The 20,319-nt window shown below is 44.5% G+C and overlaps 1 pseudogene; it reads right to left on the minus strand.

Moving 5' to 3' along the window:
* LOC138286945 (zinc finger protein 845-like) overlaps positions 1 to 16,076 on the minus strand; it is an 81,598-nt pseudogene extending 65,522 nt beyond the window's left edge.
* Positions 16,077 to 20,319: the final 4,243 nt, after the last annotated feature.

Here is a 20,319-nt window from a genome sequence, read left to right on the forward strand (position 1 = left end):
CCCACATTGTTCAGAGCCAATTCCCTGAACTTTGTGAGTGCGTGGACACCATTACACGCGTGCACTACATATAGGTCAATACCTATATGTAGCTTCACAATGGTAACTCCGAATATGGCCATGTAACATGTCTATGATCATGGAATTGCCCCCTCTATGCCATCCTGGCATAGTTGGCACAATCCCATGATCCCAGTGGTCTGTAGCACAGACCCTGGTACTGCCAAACTGCCCTTCCTGGGGTTTCACTGCAGCTGCTGCTGCTGCCAACCCCTCAGACAGGCAGCTGCCCTCCTGGGGTCCAGCCAGGCCTGGCCCAGGATGGCAGAACAAGGGACTTCCTCTGAGAGAGGGTGTTACACCCTCTCCCTTTGGAAAATGGTGTGAAGGCAGGGGAGGAGTAGCCTCCCCCAGCCTCTGGAAATGCTTTCTTGGGCACAGATGTGCCCAATTCTGCATAAGCCAGTCTACACCGGTTCAGGGGAACCCTTAGCCCTGCTCTGGCGCGAAACTGGACAAAGGAAAGGGGAGTGACCACTCCCCTGACCTGCACCTCCCCTGGGAGGTGCCCAGAGCTCCTCCAGTGTGCTCCAGACCTCTGCCATCTTGGAAACAGAGGTGCTGCTGGCACACTGGACTGCTGGAGTGGCCAGTGCCACCAGGTGACGTCAGAGACTCCTTGTGATAGGCTCCTTCAGGTGTTGCTAGCCTATCCTCTCTCCTATGTAGCCAAACCCTCTTTTCTGGCTATTTAGGGTCTCTGTCTCTGGGGAAACTTCAGATAACGAATGCAAGAGCTCATCCGAGTTCCTCTGCATCTCTCTCTTCACCTTCTGCCAAGGAATCGACTGCTGACCGCGCTGGAAGCCTGCAACACTGCAACAAAGTAGCAAAGACGACTACTGCAACTCTGTAACGCTGATCCTGCCGCCTTCTCGACTGTTTTCCTGGTGGTGCATGCTGTGGGGGTAGTCTGCCTCCTCTCTGCACTAGAAGCTCCGAAGAAATCTCCTGTGGGTCGACGGAATCTTCCCCCTGCAACCGCAGGCACCAAAAAGCTGCATTACCGGGCCCTTGTGTCTCCTCTCAGCACGACGAGCGAGGTCCCTCGAATCCAGCAACTCTGTCCAAGTGACTCCCACAGTCCAGTGACTCTTCAGTCCAAGTTTGGTGGAGGTAAGTCCTTGCCTCACCTCGCTAGACTGCATTGCTGGGAACCACGACTTTTGCAGCAACTCTGGCCTCCGTGCACTTCCGGCGGAAATCCTTTGTGCACAGTCCAGCCTGGGTCCACGGCACTCTAACCTGCCTTGCACGACCTCCTAAGTTGTTCTCCGGCGACGTGGGACTTCTTTGTGCGACTTTGGGTGAGCACCATTTCACGCATCCTTGTAGTGCCTGTTTCTGGCACTTCTCCGGGAGCTACCTGCTGCTAAGAGGGCTCCTTGTCTTGCTCGACGTCCCCTCTCCCTCCTGGTCCAATTTGCGACCTCCTGGTCTCTCCTGGGTCACAGCAGCATCCAGAAATGCTAACCGCACGATTTGCAGCTAGCAAGGCTTGTTGGCGTTCTTTTGGCGGGAAAACACTTCTGCACGACTCTACAAGGCGAGAGGGATCCGTCCTCCAAAGGAGAAGTCTCTAGCCCTTTGCGTTCCTGCAGAAACCGCAGCTTCTTCTGTCCAGTCGAAGCTTCTTTGCACCCGCAGCTGGCATTTCCTGGGCATCTGCCCATCTCCGACTTGCTTGTGACTTTTGGACTTGGTCCCCTTGTTCCACAGGTACCCCAGATTGGAAATCCAGCGTTGTTGCATTGTTGGTTTGTGTCTTTCCTGCATTATTCCTCTAACACGACTTCTTTGTCCTTAGGGGAACTTTAGTGCACTTTGCACTCACTTTTCAGGGTCTTGGGGAGGGTTATTTTTCTAACTCTCACTATTTTCTAATAGTCCCAGCGACCCTCTACAAGGTCACATAGGTTTGGGGTCCATTTGTGGTTCGCATTCCACTTTTGGAGTATATGGTTTGTGTTGCCCCTATCCCTATGTTTCCCCATTGCATCCTATTGTAACTATACATTGTTTGCACTGTTTTCTAAGACTATACTGCATATTTTTGCTATTGTGTATATATATCTTGTGTATATTTCCTATCCTCTCACTGAGGGTACACTCTAATATACTTTGGCATATTGTCATAAAAATAAAGTACCTTTATTTTTAGTATAACTGTGTATTGTGTTTTCTTATGATATTGTGCATATGACACTAAGTGGTACTGTAGTAGCTTCACGCGTCTCCTAGTTCAGCCTAAGCTGCTCTGCTAAGCTACCGTTATCTATCAGCCTAAGCTGCTAGACACCCTATACACTAATAAGGGATAACTGGGCCTGGTGCAAGGTGCAAGTACCCCTTGGTACTCACTACAAGCCAGTCCAGCCTCCTACATTGGTTGTGCAGCGGTGGGATAAGTGCTTTGAGACTACTTACCACTCTTGTCATTGTACTTTTCATAAGAGAAAAATATACAAAACAAGCTCAGTGTATATACACATAGCCAAAAAGTTTTGCATTTCCTCTTTTCACTTTTCTAAGTGCTGAAAAGTACTTCTAACTTTCTAAAAAGTTCTAAAAAGTTTTTTTTCCAGTCTTTCTAAAAGCTCTGACAAACTTTTTTCTCTTTTTCTATCACCTGGTCCACCTATGGAAAGTTTTGGAGGCCCTGCAAAAGGCAGGCCTCACTATCAAGGCTTCAAAGTGCCAGATAGGGCAGGGTAAGGTGGTTTATCTGGGACACCTTGTTGGTGGGGAACAGATTGCACCACTTCAGGGGAAAATCCAAACAATTATTGATTGGGTTCCCCCTACCACTCAGACTCAGGTGAGCGCCTTCCTAGGCCTCACTGGGTATTACAGGAGGTTCATTAAGAACTATGGCTCCATTGCAGCTCCTCTTAATGACCTCACTTCCAAAAAGATGCCTAAAAAGGTATTATGGACAGCAAACTGTCAGAAAGCTTTTGAGGAGCTGAAGCAGGCCATGTGCTCTGCACCTGTCCTGAAAAGCCCTTGTTACTCTAAAAAATTCTATGTCCAAACTGATGCATCTGAATTAGGAGTAGGGGCAGTCCTATCACAACTTAATTCTGAGGGCCAGGATCAACCTGTTGCTTTTATTAGTAGGAGGTTGACCCCTAGAGAAAAGCGTTGGTCTGCCATTGAGAGGGAGGCCTTTGCTGTGGTCTGGGCACTGAAGAAGTTGAGGCCATACCTGTTTGGCACTCACTTCATTGTTCAGACAGACCACAAACCTCTACTTTGGCTAAAACAAATGAAAGGTGAAAATCCTAAATTGTTGAGGTGGTCCATATCCCTACAGGGAATGGACTATACAGTGGAACATAGACCTGGGAGTAGCCACTCCAATGCAGATGGACTCTCCAGATATTTCCACTTAGACAATGAAGACTCATCAGGTCATGGCTAGTCTTATTGTCCTTCGTTTGGGGGGGGGGGGGGGGTTGTGTAGGAAAGTACCATCTTGCCTGGCATGTTACCCCCATTTTTCACTGTATATATGTTGTTTTAGTTGTATGTGTCACTGGGACCCTGTTCACCAGGGCCCCAGTGCTCATAAGTGTGCCTGAATGTGTTACCTGTGTAGTGACTAACTGTCTCACTGAGGCTCTGCTAATCAGAACCTCAGTGGTTATGCTCTCTCATTTCTTTCCAAATTGTCACTAACAAGCTAGTGACCATTTTTACCAATTTACTTTGGCTTACTGCAACACCCTTATAATTCCCTAGCATATGGTACTGAGGTACCCACGGTATTGGGGTTCCAGGAGATCCCTATGGGCTGCAGCATTTCTTTTGCCACCCATAGGGAGCTCTGACAATTCTTACACAGGCCTGCCACTGCAGCCTGAGTGAAATAACGTCCACGTTATTTCACAGCCATTTTACACTGCACTTAAGTAACTTATAAGTCACCTATATGTCTAACCTTTACCTGGTGAAGGTTAGGTGCAAAGTTACTAAGTGTGAGGGCACCTTGGCACTAGCCAAGGTGCCCCACATTGTTCAGAGCCAATTCCCTGAACTTTGTGAGTGCGGGGACACCATTACACGCGTGCACTACATATAGGTCACTACCTATATGTAGCTTCACAATGGTAACTCCGAATATGGCCATGTAACATGTCTATGATCATGGAATTGCCCCCTCTATGCCATAGTTGGCACAATCCCATGATCCCAGTGGTCTGTAGCACAGACCCTGGTACTGCCAAACTGCCCTTCCTGGGGTCTCACTGCAGCTGCTGCTGCTGCCAACCCCTCAGACAGGCATCTGCCCTCCTGGGGTCCAGCCAGGCCTGGCCCAGGATGGCAGAACAAAGAACTTCCTCTGAGAGAGGGTGTTACACCCTCTCCCTTTGGAAAATGGTGTGAAGGCAGGGGAGGAGTAGCCTCCCCCAGCCTCTGGAAATGCTTTCTTGGGCACAGATGTGCCCAATTCTGCATAAGCCAGTCTACACCGGTTCAGGGGACCCCTTAGCCCTGCTCTGGCGCGAAACTGGACAAAGGAAAGGGGAGTGACCACTCCCCTGACCTGCACCTCCCCTGGGAGGTGTCCAGAGCTCCTCCAGTGTGCTCCAGACCTCTGCCATCTTGGAAACAGAGGTGCTGCTGGCACACTGGACTGCTCTGAGTGGCCAGTGCCACCAGGTGACGTCAGAGACTCCTTCTGATAGGCTCCTTCAGGTGTTAGTAGCCTATCCTCTCTCCTAGGTAGCCAAACCCTCTTTTCTGGCTATTTAGGGTCTCTTTCTCTGGGGAAACTTTAGATAACGAATGCAAGAGCTCATCCGAGTTCCTCTGCATCTCTCTCTTCACCTTCTGCCAAGGCTTCGACTGCTGACCGCGCTGGAAGCCTGCAAACCTGCAACATAGTAGCAAAGACGACTACTGCAACTCTGTAATGCTGATCCTGCCGCCTTCTCGACTGTTTTCCTGCTTGTGCATGCTGTGGGGGTAGTCTGCTTCCTTTCTGCACCAGAAGCTCCGAAGAAATCTCCCGTGGGTCGATGGAATCTTCCCCCTGCAACCGCAGGCACCAAAAAGCTGCATTACCGGTCCCTTGGGTCTCCTCTCAGCACGACGAGCGAGGTCCCTCGAATCCAGCGACTCTGTCCAAGTGACCCCCACAGTCCAGTGACTCTTCAGTCCAAGTTTGGTGGAGGTAAGTCCTTGCCTTACCTCGCTGGGCTGCATTGCTGGGAACCGCGACTTTTGCAGCTACTGCGGCCCCTGTGCACTTCCGGCGGAAATCCTTTGTGCACAGCCAAGCCTGGGTCCACGGCACTCTAACCTGCATTGCACGACTTTCTAAGTTGGTTTCCGGCGACGCGGGACTCCTTTGTGCGACTTCGGGTGAGCACTGTTTCACGCATCCTTGTAGTGCCTGTTTCTGGCACTTCTCCGGGTGCTACCTGCTGCTGAGAGGGCTCCTTGTCTTGCTCGACGTCCCCTCTCTCTCCTGGTCCAATTTGCGACCTCCTGGTCCCTCCAGGGCCACAGCCGCGTCCAAAAACGCTAACCACACGATTTGCAGCTAGCAAGGCTTGTTGGCGTTCTTTCGGCGGGAAAACACTTCTGCACGACTCTCCACGGCGAGTGGGATCCGTCCACCAAAGGGGAAGTCTCTAGCCCTTTTTGTTCCTGCAGAAACCTCAGCTTTTTCTGTCCAGTAGAAGCTTCTTTGCATCCACAGCTGGCATTTCCTGGGCATATGCCCATCTCCGACTTGCTTGTGACTTTTGGACTTGGTCCCCTTGTTCCACAGGTACCCTAGATTGGAAATCCACAGTTGTTGCATTGTTGGTGTGTGTCTTTCCTGCATTATTCCTCTAACACGACTTCTTTGTCCTTAGGGGAACTTTAGTGCACTTTGCACTCACTTTTCAGGGTCTTGGGGAGGGTTATTTTTCTAACTCTCACTATTTTCTAATAGTCCCAGCGACCCTCTACAAGGTCACATAGGTTTGGGGTCCATTCGTGGTTCGCATTCCACTTTTGGAGTATATGGTTTGTGTTGCCCCTATCCCTATGTTTCCCCATTGCATCCTATTGTAACTATACATTGTTTGCACTGTTTTCTAAGACTATACTGCATATTTTTGCTATTGTGTATATATATCTTGTGTATACTTGCTATCCTCTCACTGAGGGTACACTCTAAGATACTTTGGCATATTGTCATAAAAATAAAGTACCTTTATTTTTAGTATAACTGTGTATTGTGTTTTCTTATGATATTGTGCATATGACACTAAGTGGTACTGTAGTAGCTTCACCCGTCTCTAGTTCAGCCTAAGCTGCTCTGCTAAGCTACCATTATCTATCAGCCTAAGCTGCTAGACACCCTATACACTAATAAGGGATAACTGGGCCTGGTGCAAGGTGCAAGTACCCCTTGGTACTCACTACAAGCCAGTCCAGCCTCCTACAATCCCACACCCATCACAGGTACTGTTGTTACAGATGTAACACGATCTAACACCTAGCAGAAAAAGTATCACTACATAAGAACCTTAAAAGAATGAAAAAAATATAAAAATACTTTAGAATCTGACAAATCTATATTTAAGTCAGTCTTGTGACAGAATGATTCAAGTACTCTACATTCGGTGGCATTTATATGGGTTATTAAAAATAGGAGAACCAGGACACAGCCATATTTTTAGTTTTCCTAAATAAATCTGGTATTGATTGGGTAAAATGGACGAATTAAAATACCAAAACAGGAGTGAAGCTCTGATCTCAACATTACTGGCTGCACCTCTCTCTCCATCATCATGGAAGGAGAGCTGTTACCATCTCAATCAAAGACCCTCTTTTCATTCCTAAAGACAAGCAACGAGCCGCCCTTCTGAGAGCGCTTGCGCTATCGAGGCTCGACCCCTCCAATGCCACGGATTCTGCACCAGGTTAAAATGCATTCAGTGGATGCACTTCCACTACCAGGTGGTGGTGATGATGGACAGCAGCAGGGACTCAGCACTTTGTTAAAATGAATCCAGTGAATGCACTTCCACTACCAGGTGGTGGCGATGATGGACAGCAGCAGGGACTCAGCACTTTGTTAAAATGAATCCAGTGAATGCACTTCCACTACCAGGTGGTGGCGATGATGGTCAGCAGCAGGGACTCAGCACTTTGTTAAAATGAATCCAGTGAATGCACTTCCACTACTAGGTGGTGGCGATGATGGACAGCAGCAGGGACTCAGCACTTTGTTAAAATGAATCCAGTGAATGCACTTCCACTACTAGGTGGTGGCGATGATGGTCAGCATCAGGGACTCAGCACTTTGTTAAAACAAACTCAGTGAAAGGCTTTAGTTTCTGCCATCTCTGGCTACTGAAGATGTGTCCTTTCCTTTCTTCTGACTTACATGTTTTATTAATGAGCTCCTTCCTCTACAAAAGCCTGGACTATAAGAGCACTGTATATATGGCGGCTCCAGCAACACAAAGCACATTTTAGATCATCAGAATGCTGTGGTTGATATTATTTGTGGTCTGAGAAGTCACAACGGGATCACTAAGTTTCACTATTCACTCGCGAGGCAGCACATGCTTCTAGGTCCTTGCCTTCTCCAGCAAAGTTTATAAAATGAGGGTTCCTTTTTGCTTGTAAACACAAACCTCAATATCATTTGTGTTCCTTCTCTTCTGAAGCCAGATTTCGTTTCCAGTGCCAAGGTTCCAGAAATGTATAGCAGGGAGTCGACAGTTCAGGATTCTACCTTCTAAGAGCTGGAATTCTTTACTGCTGAAGATTCAATCTTTACTTAACTGTCAAGCTTTCAGAAACCTAATGTGAACTAACATTTTCTACACCTTTTTCTCCTACCAATAATTTTGCCATCATGTACTGATTCTATCTTTTCACTAGTTAGGATTTAGTTGAATGATGATCTGTAAATTAAAAACTCATTTAATATATTTACATACAATTAATCTAACTGTGAATCACTTACGTAATCAGTGGTGAGACAGCAAATCCCACAACAATCCAGCTTGATGTTGGATGCTTCTGAGGAAGTGCCACTTTGGTGAGTGCATTTACAGATGCATGTGATGATGGAATTGAGCATCACTTCTCCCATATCAGTGCTTGGAGGGGTAACTGTTGTGCACTGCAAGCATTAACCCAGAATTACATGTCACATTTTCCTGCTGTCACTTCTCATGCTTTTGGAAACTGGTCTCTGGCCGCTGTCACTGAATCATCAGTGCTGCACAAAATGACCAAACACCACAATCAGCTGTGAATACTCTCCAGTGTGAAATTGTTAAACTTGTTCTTCTTGCAGAGTAACTGTCTCAAAGTCAGGTGTATTTTTGGTGACGACCATGACAGGCTTCCTGCTTCAGTCAGAGTGTGTTGAGTTTATGGGCTTTATCACTGTCCCCGAAGTTATCAGAAAATACCCTTTTGCATCGTAGGTTCTTTACTGATAATCATAAGCACATAAGAACTAGACTAATTTCCCACTGTGTGCACAGATCCCAGAAAATCTTTTTATATGTTACTTCCATGGAATAAAACTGCATCTGAAGAAATTATTTTGTCCATGAGTCTTATACAGATATCTTTGGGATGGAGACCATCAGAGACTTCATTTGTCCTGAATGTTCTGATAAATCTTTTTAATCCATATTCATAAAACATCTTTGTTCTTCTGCACGTTTGAAGCAAAGCATGTTTTTTAAAAACAAAACATGCCGGTAAAATGCAGTCTCTTTGGCCTACATTAACCACAGATAGCAAAGCTGAAAAAACAAGCCTGTCTCTTTAAGAGCCTTGGAGGCGCCCCTTCCCACAATACACTCTACTGGCAGCTGCCTTTCTGACACGTTCGTTTTTCCGGCTTATGAGAGTAGGATCCCAGCACATCTCCGAGTCTATTTTGCTTATCAAACCAGATATTTTCCTGTCAGGAATTCAATTTTCTAAGATTCAATCAACGTCTTTTATCATCTACTGATTTGTGAACTCATTTTTCTGAGATTCTAACTTGTTTCCCAGACATAATGACTTCTCTTTTATCAAAGTGGCCTTCATGTGGAAGGCAGAAGGCTGTAACTGATGCACTTAAATGTGTGTAGTTTGCTTGCCTCTCATTCTGTCCCAGAATGTGATACCTGTAAAAAGATGTCAAAAAGAAAACCAAAGGACAGAGAAGGAATAAGACTGAGAGGCATGTTACAAGATATGAGGGTTGAGGAAGACAGAAAGAAAAGAATGAACTAGACAGATCAGCTCCACAATCTGCATAACATTCTCAAAAGGCACAGTGGTCAGTCACCATAGATCGATGTCAAGATCACCAACAGAGACATCAATCCCATCAGGACCGACCTGTTTGCCGCCCAGACACTGACCATATTCAATATTTAGACGACAACACCATACACCGCCATTGATGTCAAGAGTGCAAAGATCACCCTTGGTTCAAAGTCATACACCAGCTAAGTCACTGTCAACATCAGAAAGAACACTGTTGACATCAAAGTGTCATCACCCACCGTCGATGAGACCAATGTCAATGTTGAAAGACCACCACTCACCATCTACAGGATCACTTTCAACATAGAAGAGCTGAAAATTGTCCACCTAATGCTCCCAAGTGTCTAAGGTCTGAGCCATATCACCATCAATGGTAAAATCTATATATTCTTCAGCTTCTCAAGTAAAAATCTCTTCACCTGTAGGAGGCACTCCACAATACGAAAGAGATATAGGGAAGAAACAACATCTGTCTGTCTGTCCTGGATGCAGACACACTGTCTCTGGACCCAGCACCCTTGCCGTACAGCTCAATCACCCCAATAATACCATTTGAGGATCCAATACAATCTAGTCATAGACCTTTGGGCTTATCACCTACAAGAAATATGCCAAAGGCCACTTCAATGACACTGATACGCAAGTGGAAACCACCTTCTCCACAAACACCTAAAAGTACATCTCCAAGAGCCTTCAAAAAGTTCAAGATCTCACACCTGGTCCAGATCGCCATGTACATATCTGATTTGTCTTAATACACTCGTACATCACCAGCTCAATCGCCTTCCAGTGTGTCACCAATAGATGACATTATTACCTTCCATGAAGTACAGGCCAAAGAGCAGCTAAGTTTAACATACGCCGCAAGGCACCTCAGTCATCGATATCTGTAATTTTGGAAACATTACAATCTAGAGCAGAACCCCACCCTCTTACAATTAGTGTCAGGACTTTTGGAAACACCAGAGGACAAGTTTCTCACTCAATTCCACACCTACTGAAGAAATACAAACCACGGCAAAAAGATCCAGAAAAACTAAAAATAGTCCCAAAGCCTGATTCAGTCATTGTCAGAGCTGTGAGACGAAAACATCCTTCATACCCTGAATCAACTGCTGCTCCTGAGAGGGCAAGCAAGAGAATTGGTATCACTAGGAAACAAATGTGAGGAACAGCATCAACACATTGGAAAAACACAAGTGTCACAACACTTCTTGGGAAAAACCTTAGAGAGATGATTGGGTGATTTGTAATTAGTGCTGCAACATAGAGCCCTGAATTCAGAGGTGCAACTCAAGTTCCCTAACCTCCCCTTTTTCAGTAGCCAACATAGGGACAAAAAGATGCTTTGTGTGAAACATGAAGTGGAATCTCTAAAGTCTGTCGGGCTGAAAGAACACAAAACATTCTGTAAACAGTACAGTCGAAAATAACGTTGGTTTTTCCAGCAGAGAGTGCAACATCAAAAATGGCCTTAGCAACAAAAACAAGGACAGGAACAGCAATACCAACGTCGGTATCAAAAGAAGAAACCACCACCTCCCAGAAACTCACATTCTAGAGGGAGAAGCTCATCTGGAAGTCACCAATGATCCTCTAACACCGCCACCGATAGTCCACACTCCTACTCAATTTTTTACTCTTAAAGCAACAATACCATACTCTATGGACCAAATAAATCCGTCACAATAGACCCACTACATCAACGAAACAAAGGAGTTTACTTCCGGTGTTTCCTAGTCCTCAAAAATGGCTGAACAACTCAACATCTTCCAGTATTAGATCTGTATTTTCTCAACAAATACATTAAAAAAGAAAACATTCAGAATGTTGCACTTCACCAATTTTGTCCACATCACAAAAGAAACCACTGGTCTGTTCTATAGACCTTGAAGATGTGTATAGTCACATTCCCACAGCAAAACACGATTGGAAATACCTGTTATTCCCCATAGGAAAAATACCTATCAGTGTGTCGTCTTGGCTCTTAAGACTAAAATCTGTCCCAAGAACATTCTCAAAATGCATGACAGTCATTGCAGCCCATCTCAGAAAAAGCAAGATTTATGTTTACCCATATATAGACGATTGGCTTTTCTCTCCAAAACACACAGCACGTGATTTTCAGTTCACAGTAAATCTCCTGCAAAAACTAGGCCTAAGTATTAACCCAGAGTAATTGGTTCCAAAACCAGTCTAAAGTCTAACTTAGTTGGGAGTGAGAATAGACCGAAGTAAAAAAAGAAAAAATGTACCATTTGGAAGAAAAAAATCACATCTGATCAAAGGAATGTTTGGAGCTTGAGAAACAAATGCTCCATATCAATCATTCACAATTGAATTTTGTTCTTCTAACCCTAAAAGCTTTCCTACCTTTTCTAAAATCAGACAAAACCATGATTCAGACAGACAACCCCACCGGCATGCATTACACGAACAAGCAAGAAAAAACAAAATAAAGGCAGGCTCATGCGATGTAGCGTTGGGATCTAACCAGAGAGATCCCTCTATCAGCAAATCACACTCAAGGAAATCAGAACCTATAAGCGGATTTCCTCAGTTTACACCACAAGGAAAATCACAAATGGGACCTAGACAATGAAGTAATAAGAAACATCTTTTGAAATTAGGGATCCCAAATGTTATATTTGATCGCCATAGCAACATGTACTATGTTCTGGGCACCAGAACACAGTGGGCAATGCCCTTTTGATCAATCAGTCAACAGCATTTGTTTATGCATTTCCTTTAATGCTACCAATCCCAACAGTGATTGTGAAACTTAGCAAATCGAATATCAAGATGATTCTAATTGCACCGTTTTGGCTGAGCCAATGGTGGTTCCTGGACCTCACAAACATATCACTAGGATGGCACAATAGACTCTACTGCAGACCAGACCTGCTGACCAGACTCCAAGGGCAAGTCCAACAGTCAAAACTCCAATCCTTGAATTTGGCCGTCTGGCTCCTGAGGCCCGACCATATGGATACCTTAACCCACCTCAGGTTTGTATGGACATACTAAAGTATGTGAAATGCCCATTCACAAGATCTTATTATGCTCTAAAATGGAAAAGAGTTTGGGTACGGTGCCACACTAAAGGACATAACCCCATTTCATGTCAGGACAAAGTTTTGATTCCTTATCCACTTCATTGACCGAAAGCCAAGTTACAAATCTCTTCCATAAAAGTGCATCCTTCAACTATAACCGCATACAGAAAATCACCACAACAAACTTCAACAAACTTCAGTCTTTAAATTAACCCATCATAAACCTTTTTCTAGGCACTTAAAAAAGTGTTCCCTCCTAATAAAATTGCATCTCCAACTTGGGAGCTAAATCTGGTACTGTCAGAATTAATGGCTTCTACTTTTGAACATATTCATAGAGCTACTTTGTAGCATCTTTAATGGAAAACTGCCTTTGAATATCTGTTACTTCAGCTAGAAGAGTCAATGAGTTCCATGTTTTATCTTCAATAAAACATTCATTGTTTTTCAATTGAATAAGGTGGTTTTAGGAACGCTCCCTTTATTCCTGACCAAAGTTGTCTCAGGATTTCACATCTTTCAGACCATTATTTTACCAACCTTCTTTCCCAACCCCTGTACCCCAGCAGAGAGGGATCTTCATTAGATATCAGAAGGGGCCAAGGACATCAGAAATACAAATCAACTCTTTATAAACTATGGTCATTTAAGACAAGAAATGGATACTTCTAAACTATCTATATCTTGTCGCATGCATATAATTATGCTACCAACATTCCAACAAACTAACTATTGCCAGGCAAACCAAAAGCTCATTAAAGAATAGAACAAGCATTTGCAAAGTCAATAAGTTTCACCTATGGAAAATCTATTGGCTTTGTCAATGTTTTTTTACATGTCTCACAGCAGTTGAGCTGCTGTGCAACAAGGCTTAAAATAAAAAAAGCACTGTGAAGCAGCCAGCACTGTCTGTGTCACAGCGCTTTTCTTAGCTTTAAGCGATATTGCACAGCAGCTCAAATGTTCTGCAATATGTAAAAAAAAAACATTGACAAAGTCATTAGAAATTGCATTGGCGAAACGTATTGTCCTGGTTTTCGCGTTTCTTCCTGCAATGTGGAAGAAGACACTGTTGGAAATGTCCATCTTTTGCAAGGCATCCCTGGGATTTTTTCTGAACCCATTTTGGAGGCCTTAGGACTTTACTCCTTCTACCTAGTGATAAAGTGCTTATGCTCTTCCTTACAAACATGGTAAAATTGGTATATACCTAATTAGCAAATGTAAATTACTTATAGGTTCCTAGTAAATGGTGCTGCATATCCCCAGGGCTTGTAAATGAAATACTACTAGCGGGCAGGAGCACTCATTGTGACATTCTCTAAAGTAGGCCAATAAACCTGTCTCTGGCCCGACACTGCAGCCTGTAATGCAGTTTTAAACGGCCATTTCAACCTGGCAAAATAACGTTTCATAGGGCCGGGAGCATGATATGTAAAAAGTAGGACATGGGTACTTATGGCTTCCATGTCTTGGCAGCGAAACCCCCCAAAGTCGTTTTCCGCTGTGGCAAGGCTCGCCTTCCCTATATTAACATTGGGTTACATTATTACATTTAATAAGTGATAACTTCAGTTTGAGAACAGATAGAGAAATACTTCTTCCACTCATTTGAATTGTAATTTAAAATCTTCTTTAATAGTAAAATGATATTTCAGCTTACTATTTTGAAAGTGGCACGTTTAGCAAGTTTTTACATTAGATGGGATTTGATTGTGTTCAGACTCATGGGGGAAGGATCAAGTATCAAAAGTGGAAAAGAAGCAATAGCCCCACTGGCCATAGATTAAACACTGCTGCCCTCTGTGGGACCGAGTCCTGACCTCCCCCAAGTGTTGTCCTCCACATCATGGACCCTTGGCTAGAGCCAGAGTGTACTTCTAACTGCTCAACTGAAGGTTTCACTGAACGCAGCGCACAATGGCACAGCGCCTCACAGAACAGCACCACCCAGCTCCTGGTCAGCAGATTTATCGGACCTGACGCAGAGACTTGCATCGCAGAACCCTGCAGCTCCCAATCTTGAGCTCCACCGGGCCAGACGCAGCGCTTCACATAGCAGCACTACGCCACTCCCGATCGGCGCTTCACCAGACCCGGTGCGGGGTGATGCAATCTCACATGACAGCACCACACAACCCTTTAACGGTGGCTTCACCAGGTCCAACACAGCGTCTTCGCACCAAAGGCACTAATTAAACCTGGTCCATGATCCACCCGTGCTTCACTGCGGTCACCCTGAGGGTGTCCTGTTCCTGTGCAATCCGATACCCATAATTGGTGCTTCGCGCCATTTGATGCTATTTTTACTAAAACTGTAAAAACATAAAACCGATTCTACTGATTGGATTTTTGTTGTCATGGTTCCACTTTATTTATTGAAATATCTTCTATTTTTCTAATTGGTTTGGGACTCTTATTCTTTTTGTGTTGTGTTTCACTTTATTACTTATAGAGTGCTACTGGAATACTTTACACATTGCCCATACGTTAAGCCTGACTGCTTAACCAGAGGGTTAATCTCAAGTTTATTTAGTGACATTTGTAGTTCACCCTGACAAGGACTGTGATTAATATTCGAACAGGGTTCTCACTCCCTTCAACCAATAATCCAGTTTCATACAGACACTTTTATAATCCTACAAATATCTCTTCTTTTCTTCACTCAGACTAGTCAGGGTTTCCATCATCTGCTTTTTATCATCTGGTATTTGAAAGTTCCACATATTTGTAATTGTATCTTTTTCGGTAATTCCTTCATCTCACAGTAACTGCACTTTTTTGCACCTGTGTGTGTTCACAGATGGGTTAGTATTATTGTAATACTTACATTACTGCCAAATGTGCTGCATTTCTATAATTATTTCTGTTTGTTTAGTGATGGTGTGTGTTAGCTGCTGTTTGTAGGTTGGAGAATTGCACATTTGAATGTTTTTTTTTCCTGTGTGTGATCGCTGATGTGTTTTTAGGGCTGGTAACTGACTAAAGCTCTTCACACATTCACTGCAGCTAAATGGTTTTTCCCCCTGTGTGTGTTCGCAGATGTTTTTGGAGGTTTGATAACTGACTGAAGCTCTTCACACATTCACTACAATGGTATGGTTTTTCCCCTGTGTGTGTTCGCTGATGTCTTTGGAGCTCTGATGATTGACAAAAGCTCTTGATACATTCACTGCACTTGAATGGTTTTTCTTCTATGTGTTTGTGTTGATGTCGTTTTAGTTTTGATAAAAAACTGAAGCTCTTCATACATTCACTGCACTTGAAAGGTTTTTCCCCTGTATGCCTTCACTGATGTTTTAGGCTCGATAAAGAACTATACCGCAACACACATTCGCTACATTTGAATGGTTTTTCCCATGTGTGTGTTCTTTGAAGTTTCCTTAATGTTGAGGAACAATTAAAACTACTTGTGCATTCACTGCAGTGGTACGGTTTTTCCCCTGTGTGTTTTCGCAGATGTTTTTGGAGCTCTGATGATTGATAAAAGCTCTTGATACATTCACTGCACTTGAATGGTTTTTCTCCTATGTGTTTGCTTTGATGTTGTTTTAGTTTTGATAAAAAACTAAAGCGCTTCCCCTGTTCACTGCACTTGAATGGTTTTTCCCCTGTGTGTTTGCACTGATGCCATTTTAGTTTTGATAAAAAACTGAAGCTCTTCATACATTCACTGCACTTGAAAGGTTTTTCCCCTGTATGCCTTCGCTGATGTTGTTTTAGGCTCGATAAAGAACAATACCGCAACACACATTCGCTACATTTGAATGGTTTTTCCCGTGTGTGTTCTTTGAAGTTTCCTTAATGTTGGTTTTTCCCCTGTGTGTTTGCGCTGATGTCGTTTTAGGTTGCCAACTCCGGTCTTTACCTTGTTGTTTGTTAAGTTATCTTTGCCACTTCCATAGCCCCCTGGGGGTGGATCAAGCATTTCTGGTTTCTCCAAACCTGGAAGATTAAAGCATTATCGTGAGTTGAGGTGGATTTTCTATCACCATAATATCCCTCCATCTCCCTGAAACTAGTGCAGCTGACACAACCTTGTTCTGGCCCTGACACTTTACACAAACAAGAGTTTCTTTAGTTCCTCCTAAAGCAGATAAAGTTCAGATTCTGTTGCACTTTCAGCTTCTTCCAGGGATTTTTGTAAAACAGAATGAGGGATTCATTGGAATACCTACCTAGACATCATACGCGCAGACAAGGCACACAAACAGCAGCAATATCAGTCATTTAGCTGTTAATAGAGTGAATCCATCACAATCAGTAATTGACCTGACATGTCCCTGCAGCCAACAGATGTGTTCATATTAAACTACTGTTGCTTTTTGTTCCTTTCAAGGGTATCTGACTCAGTGTTGTCTGTGTGGTGCCGAGGAGGCTACTTTGCAGCCAGATGGGCCTTTGGCTGAGCTGGAGGAGGCGTCTGTTGGCCGCAGGTCAATGGAGCATTTCTACCTTTGGGAATTTCTTATTGCTAGGTTTACTTCATTTCCTTTTCATCACCTGCCTCCCACGCCCCTATATCTGCATACTCACTCTACAGAGCTCATTGTTAGTCAAAACATGGGGAGCAACTGGAACATGTACATAGCAGAAAACAGGTAACAGCCTGATAATCAAATGGCCATGGCTGGCAGATCGGGGATCACAAGCTTTATTTTTAGAAGCTCGTCTGAAAGGTACAAACAGAGGCGGTGCACAGGTAGGTGCTTATGAGGTACAAACAGAGGCAGTGCATAGGTGGTGCTTATGAGGTACAGTGTTCCAAAAGAATGGACTCCATTCCGCCAATTAGGGTAGGGGTACTTTTCAGGGACCACATGCATTAGTCTTACAGGAACAGTAGCCCTCAATCACCACTGGGTGACATGCTTCATTATCGGACCATGCTCCTCGTCCAGGTGGCACTGCAATGACTGACGGTCCCTACTAGAGGGCTCTTTGCCAGAGATCTTTTTTTAAGCGGATGTGAGCGGGGCAGGCAAAACTGCTAAAAGTGTCTCAAGGTGCCCAAGAAAACTATCTTTAATACAACATGGCACCCCTACCAAAGTTAGAATAAAAAGGGGGAAGTACAGAAAACAATGATCTGGTTCCCTACCAACAACTAAATTTATGTCTACCACTAATTATGGAACTGTGTGTGGGTATTCCCTACACTACAGAACTGTTCTAGAATTCCTAGCTCTACCAAAAACAAGTTGGTGGAACCCTTCCTTCGTGGACCACATCAGGCAGCTCACCTAGGGGTGTGACTAGCCTGGTAGTGCAACAAGCCTACCTGCAGAGCTAATTTACTGCCTGTCCTGGTGCCAAATGGGCCTCTGGTGCCAAATGGGCTTCACAGAAGAGGGTTCCCTCTCCCAGGTCTGCAGGAAGCCGGGATCGCATAGCAATGGCGGCAGGTACTTTGAAGTCCCTGGCCTTGGTATGCAGCTTTAACAGCCATCATGCTGGAGGAGGTGATAGCACCTTCCTATGGAGCAGGCATTGTTTCTGGCCTCTGAGAATGTGGGCTCTCACCTCCAGGGGGGTCAGAACGTCATCAGTGGTGGCAGGCTGATTGAAACCAGCACACTAGAGGACCAGAAGGTTTCAGGGGGCACTTCTAAAGTGCCTCTGGGTGCATGTCATAATAAATCCAATACTGGCATCAGTCAGGATTTATTAAGATGAGGTGTTTGATACCAAACACCATAGGTTTCGGTGAAGCCATTATATAGTTGGGTAACTCATTATGACCAATGCTCAGTAGATACCTTAAGATGGCTTCCTTGTTCACTTGAAATATCTAGCGATTGAACTGGACATCACAGGGTCAGATCTGCTCACACAGACAGGCCTTCACATGTATTATAATGCACCCTGCCCTAGGGCTCCTAAGGCCTGCTGTAGGGGTGACTTACATATAAAAATGCAGTGACGCTTGGCATGGCACACAATGAGCGTGCCATGCTGTGTTTGCACTCTTGGCTTGCACCATGACACGCAGTTGGCAATAGCTGGCTGTGTGTAATTTTTATGGAGGCCGCTTAGGGGGCACAATACATGCTGCAGCCCTTAGGGACCCTCTTTAGTACCCATGCCCTAGGTACCAGGGGCACCATTTACTAGGGACTTACGGGAGTACTAAAGTCCTGCCAATTGTTTCATAATTGAGTAGGTTGGTTTTAGGGCAAAGAACGCTGGCACAGGAGCTGGTTTAGCAGGCTTCAGTGCACTGTCAGAGTCGAAAACCAACATCAGCATTTCAAATGGGTGCAAAAAGTGGGAAGACATCTGCAAAGAAGTCAGTTTCCAACACACATTTACACGAGAAGGGGCACAATGGTTCGTTGAAGTGGACTTACATCAAGCATTACACCTGCCAAGAGAGATTATACTTTCTTCTCTGCGTTACATCCAACCTACTCATGACTAGACTATTACATCAGCACCATAGGCCTTCTTAGAGATAGGCCCAATGTCTCTGGCAGAGCAAGTACCCATAACGTCAACATCCCACTACATAACTGCATTCAAGAACTGTAGCGACTACGGGATAACAGGGTACAAAGCAAACCTATAAGAGAAGAGATCCAAGAACAGACAGCCTTTATATCAGGGACAGCGACTCCCAGGACATCTTCACTTTCTGGAAAACCCATGAGGTGAGGTTATAAAGGACAACTTGGCTGCGATAGAAACCAGGCAAAATAAGATTATACAACAACAAAAGAGACAAACTGAAACAAAAAATTGAAGAATTACAGGTAATTCATAAGAGAACCAGCAGCTTAAAAAAATGGCATACAGTTCTAGTCATCAGAGCCCATATGGAAATGATAGACACAAACAAACCACACTACGAATTATGATGCACCAAAGAATGGGTGGGAATAAAGCAGGCAAGATTATACCTTGCAAATCTAGGGGGAAGGAGACGAGAGGACTCAAAATAACAGATGGGTCGGGCATCTCAAATGCATTCAGGAGCTATCATATGCTGTATACAGCTGAGGCCAAGCCCCTGGAACTTATACACAACTGTTGAGCATCAACCAATTTAACATCACTCAGTGTGTCACATGCAGAAGAGCCTGACTGCTCTATACGGACAGAGGAAGTCATAGCAAGTATAGCCAAGCTCCAAATAAATAAATAATGCACCAGGCTCGGATAGCTCCTCCATACGGTTATACAGAACACTTTATCGCCCTACAGCCCCAATGTTATGGTTCAGTTTCTTAAAAATTGCACTTCAAAACAATTAACACAATAACAGCATTATTTACCCAAGGATTATCCCTGCTCACCGCTTGACAGACGCAGTCTCATGTTCTCCTGTCTGATGCTCTGCCTTTATGTATCATTCCTTAGGTCTTAATTATTTTCACACTGTGACTATCTGTACGTCTCCACGAGATCTGGGGCATGTAAATGCTCTCAGTTCTTTATTGCAATACCAGGCCCCGGGTTATCGCAAACTATGATCATTGATGTGTCGTGAATTATTATTATTAACAGGGTTTTGTAGAGCACTTGGCTACCCAAGTCGGGCAATCCAGCACTGACAGAATTGGTCAGGAAATACACTGTTTAACTGAAGAGATACGTTTTCAGCTGCTTCCTACAACTTGATAAGTTTCCATTTCTCCTAAGATGAATGGAAAGGGAAGTTCCAAAGTTTGGACACCAAGGGGCTTATTTACAAGCCCCGTATGCCGCTGGTACATCACTTTTGGTGACGCACCAGCGGCACATAGCGCAGACCCATATCTACAAGGCCACGCAAAGCCACTTTGCGTGGCTTCTCATTGCCTTGTAGGTATTGTGTAAGGCAGTGCAGCACAAGTTGCTGCGTTGCCTAACACTGTGTAAGGGAGGTGTACCATGGGTGGTGGCGTGAGTGTTCAGTGCCCAGATACCC

Source organism: Pleurodeles waltl, chromosome 4_1 (assembly GCF_031143425.1).
Source record: "Pleurodeles waltl isolate 20211129_DDA chromosome 4_1, aPleWal1.hap1.20221129, whole genome shotgun sequence".
Lineage (NCBI taxonomy): Eukaryota > Metazoa > Chordata > Amphibia > Caudata > Salamandridae > Pleurodeles > Pleurodeles waltl.